We start from the raw sequence: 5,823 nt of genomic DNA, 5'->3' as shown, positions 1-5,823 counted from the left end.
CATGTTCATCTTCTGCATTTTTTCAGTCGTCATTAGAAAACTCCATCTTGGACATTGAAGTTGATAACACTAGGTAGATTACTGGAAGAGTGAGTTGATCTACTTTGCAATCGAAAAATTTAACTGCACACGATGTGAACAGCTTCTCAGAAAACCACATCAAACCTTAATGACGCCAAGGAACTATTAATTTTACACAAATCCTTTAAAATTAGGAAAAAACGCTGTGTATCGGCCATATTTGTTAAATTGTTGCTAAGAACTTTAAATTTTGTAAATGGTCTTTGGGTACGTTCCACTTAACGCCCGCAACGACCACGACGCCCGGCAGCCGTTCCACATAATGACCACAGTCATTATGGTTGCAATCGCGACGTCAGATATGACGTCATTACTAGCGACCGCAACGAGCCCACGGCGCTCGCCTATCGTACCTGGGTCAGCGCGGCCGTTCTAATTTTATAACCTTACATTCTTGACAGGAGACATTTAACTGATTGTTTGAACACGCATGCGTTACAAATTTTTCGTTTTCGCTTTGGAGAAAATATAACTACATGTTTCAGAACGTAACCTTGTGGTGGACATTACACTATGGATGTTCTACATGCACAAACTGGTAAGTATATATGCTGATTCCTGAATGTTAAAGTTATTTGTTAAGGAAAATTCTGCTTTAACACAATTTTCTTTATTGTAGATCTTAGATTTGCAACTAGTTTGCTGCAAAGTGCTTTACCAGGGAATGTGAATGAGACTCGTATAAATGGTAATGCAACGATTGAAGAAAATGAGAATGCACGTTACTTTTGAATGAAGAAGAGAAATTGTTTTCGAAGAAACATTCCCACAAGAAATTCTGGGGAGAAGTGTTCATTATCATCGTATTAAGTATGGCCGCAGCATTTATGATAGAAATTCAAAAGTCGTCTTCAATATTTTATTAACAAGAAGCAATATCTTGTGTAAAGTGAAGAAGTATGTGTCAATAATTGGTACTGAAAAATAAAAAAAATATTTACTAACTTAATGTGACTTTTGAATTCATAATCCACCTCACTTTGTATCCTTTACGCATTACGATCTCCCCAACGGCATCCATGTTGGAAAACGGTTCACTCACGCGTGACGTCACACCGTACTCAAAAGCGTTCCACTTAAGGTTTCGCCCACAACGCCTCTAAGCTAGTGGAACGACAAAACCGCGGTCGCGGTCGTGATCGTTACGGGCGTTAAGTGGAACGTACCCTTTGTAATACTATTAAGAGTAGTTCAAACAAAAATGTACAGAATCAAAAATTAAACGAATGAAACGTCATAAATTTGCTTGCGTTCATATGTCGTCCCATTCGACGTCATCATTCATTAGTACGTGCTGCCTAAGTGCTATGACATACTATGCTGGAAACCGCATGCGGTAAATCGCAGCCGCAAATTTGAGCGGTTCCCGCATTTTTCATTTTATGGCATACTATATGCGGGAACCGCACCGCATGCCGGCGCAGAAAATAGACCCTTGCTACTGCAGTTATTGAATAATTTTCGGGGAGAATGGGCGCATACAAACATTTTCTTAATGTGGACTGTGGTAGCTGTATGTGCAGAAGTGCTATGACATACTATGCTGGAAACCGCATGCGGCAAACCGCATGCCGGAAAATGAAAAACCGCGTCATGTATAATTAAATGCATAAAGACATACTACGTGCGTTTTGTGGTTGCCGCATGTAAATGCGGTCTGCTGCCGCAACTTGTCGGCGGGAATGCGGTTGCGGTAAATGGGAGAACACAAAGAAACAGATATTCGATGACATACTAGCCGCAAAATTATTCAATAACTGCAGTAGCAAGGGTCTATTTTCTGCGCCGGCATGCGGTGCGGTTCCCTAAAATGAAAAATGCGGGAACCGCTCAAATTTGCGGCTGCGATTTATCGCATGCGGTTTCCAGCATAGTATGTCATAGCACTAAACCGTTCATTCGATTGCGATGAAACTTTGGGGAATAGTTGGAGGTATTATATAGAAACCCTCCCGGACATACGTCCAACTATTCCCCAAAGTTTCATCGCATACGGATGAACGGTTTAGGCAGGCATAAGGGACATACAAACATTCATTTTTATTTATATAGATTATATAACCGCAGCGGTATAACCGGATAGTATAAACTCCTACAGACAAATGCACGTGTTTTTGATATCATCCCGCCATCCGATCATCCGGCTGAAACGCAGCAAGCTGCGGTCGCTTGCGGCGACCGGAACGCAACCGGATAAGTGTAAACGCTCGCATTTAAATCCATTGGATGCAGTAATCCGTTCAAAACGGTCCGGTTAAACGGGACCGGTTAAAACGCATAGTGTATTCAGGCACTAAGGCAAGCAAATAGGACACTCTTTTCTTAAAAATGAAACCAAAGAATAGCCTAATTAATTTACGAAAATAATCGTCAAGATATAAAATATAAATTCGTACCTACCTACCCTACATCTTCAGCTGATTTAAAAACATGTCCGCAAATTCTATTTATAAAAAGGGCAAGGTTTGCCGTGACTACACAATTCATTTCAACCTGTGCCTTTGAGGACGACCCAACATACATACAATTAAGCCATAAAGGGATTACATTTACCAAAGGTTTAACAAGTAGGTAATTTAAGATTTACTATAAACTACAGTAGGTACGGCGAGGTACTCATTGGTACGGGCTTTCTCTCGCTTGAAAAGAGTGTCCAAGATAAGGATGTCTGTCATGGAGATCGAAACCATAGAAGATACGATGATGGTCAAATGTTTAGTTTTGCGGGAAATTCAAACTGTCCGCACTACTTTCCGATCACCCGATATAGTTGTATTCGTAATCAAAAGTGCTACTAAATACAGTATGTACTTTTTCCACGGGCCATATAAAAAAGTATAGTTTGTGATAATTTCTCCGAAACAAAACGTTGTATTAAAAATCTTCCAACGCTGCTCAAAAAGGGGCAAGTATTTTTTGGGAACAAGAAAACGCCAGTTCTAGGTTCTAATGTAAACCCGAGTGTCTTCAACAAGTTGATGATCGAGTCCAATACTCCACAGAATTCCTTCCGCTTTTGAGGTTTCGACTAGAATCAGCAGGATTATATTGTGCCAGTAGAAAGGTCAAATTGCCACAACTTATAACGCCACCTGACCACTGAATTCATTACTTCTTTCAGGGCAAAACCCTCTATCGAAGCATTTCTTGCAGAATATTCAACATTATAACTGATATGTATTCCAAATGACATCATTTTTTAGTGCAAATATAATTCGGGAAATGGGTTGTACTGATCTTAACCCACCCCCAGGCTCGAAATGAAAATGACAGATTTCACGGAAAAGTGGCAACGTTGCAATCTGTGTATCAAAACACGGTTCCCGCCTAAAATTCAAACAAAAGAATGGCACGTGATTGGATCGTCTACGGTAGGGCCCCCTTACGTTACACGAAGCTAATACAATGACTCGGGACCCAGTCGGGCAGGAGCACTCAAATAAAACACTGTAATGTCTGCGAGTTTATTTATTATAAACTTATTCTGAAAAACCCGGAATTTGGATGTGGTACATCAAAAGCAAAACAAGCAAAACCTAAAGGTGCCGCACTCTCGCAAAAGCAGACTACCAAGGCGAAAAAGAGCGCGACTTGAGAAAAACCTTGGCCTTGAATAAAACCCAAACTATGTTAATCACAAGCAAATTAAAACACCAACCAGCTAAGCAGAACATGTAACACTACCTTAATTAATTAATGAATTCAAGTAGCAGGGTACGTTTGAACAGTATGCGTAGAGTATTCGTCACAACATGTCATGTACTTTCCCGTAATCGCGGCTAGAAGGTAACTAACTCACTTTTTAGCGCATTTTTGCAAAAAATTTTTTTTGTAAAAAGTAGCTTTTAATCTCACTTTGGCTGCCTGGCTGGCTGGCTGGCTGGTCGACTGGCTGGCTGGCTGGCTGGCTGGCAGTAAATGCGCGCCCGTAGAAAAACGCTTGTAAAAAGACAAGGAGTGTACATGTAACTATCGGGTGCCGTGTAATTAAGAACGTTAGGGATGGGGCTACAAGATTTGGAGTCGACGACATCTGGACGCCATCCCCGAGCGTATTATACTAACCTGGAGATTTTTCAGTTTTTATCTATCTTCTTCTACAGTTTTTCTCCAATTGTTTTCAAATTGGTGTCGTCGGGAAGATCTTGTCAACGCGCACAACTCCTGCGTGGCGGAATTTTGTTTTTTTTCCTAGGGGCGAAATAAACCACCTTTTGCGCGGCGCACTTCGAGGGGTAGTCGACTTTGGGCGCCCAAAAGTCTCTCTTTCTCGTGTCACTAATAGAAGGTCGAGCTATGTGAAGTACCCAAAAGTTGAATACGATTTTATGCCGGGATTTTAGCGAAATCTACCAAAATGTGAATTACGAATGAACGGGACGTCGGAACTGTGTATCGACAATGGGAATGTGGTAACCCCTGACGAGATCTTACTGATGGTGGAGTCGAAACTTCAAATCCGAATTGTTGCGGGTGATCAGAAGTGGGTGTCGACAAAGGGAATATGGTAACCCCAAAGGATTTTAATGATGGTGGAGTCAAAACTTCAAACGCGAATTGCGAGTGCACGGTAAGTGAGAAAATGGTACCGACAAAGTGAACGTGGTAGCTTTCGGCAAGATCTTATTGATGGTGGAGTCAATATTGGCGAATAAAACACTGATCTAACACACAAAAATGCGCTGAAGTCCCTTCGATCTCACACGAGGACTTTGATCATTTTTAGTTAGTCATTGGGTAGTGAACCTGGTTATTTGTTAGGTTAGGGCCAGCGTTTTAGCTTGATTGCCCTCCTGTTTCACGGTTATATTGTTAGGAATTGGGCCGGCATATTTGCCTATTAACCCGTAGCGCAGTTAAGATTGTTAGGGGCGACACATTCACGCATTTATTGATATAAGTCACCTTACTAGTTATTCGTATCATTGTATATCGAATAGGGTGGTGTGAAGTTTGTAAAAACATGTCTGATATATTATTCATGTTGTGACGTAACAATAGGCAGTTATGACAATACACAATGTGCTCGTGGGGCCCCCAATTATACTCAGTTTCCACATAATGACATTGGTATAAACCCCAGACTTCCGCAACTACTACCTGTGGTTCGTAACACTCCCCGGACATCGGTCTCGTAACGACACAAAACTGAAGGTGGTTAAGAGATGAGTCGCCGCCCATGGGCAGGATGGTCTTTGTTACAGCACTTCATCCCTGAAGTTGGAGTTTCGAGGGCCCTCGGATCCTTTTATGCCTTAGCTCTAGAACACCTTTCTATTCTAGCGTCCGAGCTCCCTCTCACGGTAGAAAGATATTAGTTACATACAACAAGGCACACACAGTCGCGAATGTTACGAGTCACCCTAAACTAAATACACCTAGCACTGCATGCCCTACTTCACGAAAGTTGAGGTTCGACATAGGTACACCCCCGTGCACCGTGTAACTGAGTAAACGTGGTCTAAACCTGAGACATTGTAGAATTCCACAAGCACATGGATATTAGTTAACACCTCGCATGTTGTAAATTACGTATTAGCACAATGGTGGTTGGAAAATATCTGATTTAACAAATGGCACAATTCATATAAGTACATAAGAGTAAACTACATAAAATACTTTACCCGACACCAAAGTGGTTGCACTCACAAACACCAAAAACAAAGCTAAACTATTGATACAACTTAAAATACAATAAGCCCACCACCAACAAGCTTTAACAAACAACAAGTGATGATGTGA

General features: G+C 41.3%; 1 long non-coding RNA gene across 1 annotated transcript; it reads left to right on the top strand.

Annotated features, from left to right (window-relative positions):
- The first annotated feature begins 372 nt into the window (after positions 1-372).
- LOC116164804 lies at positions 373-943 on the top strand. Its single transcript, XR_004144000.1, has 2 exons — positions 373-619; positions 701-943. It is a non-coding gene; the product is annotated as an uncharacterized LOC116164804 (long non-coding RNA).
- The last annotated feature ends 4,880 nt before the right edge of the window (positions 944-5,823 follow it).

The sequence above is a fragment of the Photinus pyralis genome, unplaced genomic scaffold (assembly GCF_008802855.1).
Source record: "Photinus pyralis isolate 1611_PpyrPB1 unplaced genomic scaffold, Ppyr1.3 Ppyr1.4_LG2, whole genome shotgun sequence".
Lineage (NCBI taxonomy): Eukaryota > Metazoa > Arthropoda > Insecta > Coleoptera > Lampyridae > Photinus > Photinus pyralis.
Note: the sequence above shows the minus strand (reverse complement) of the source record. Positions and strands in the feature narration are given on the sequence as shown.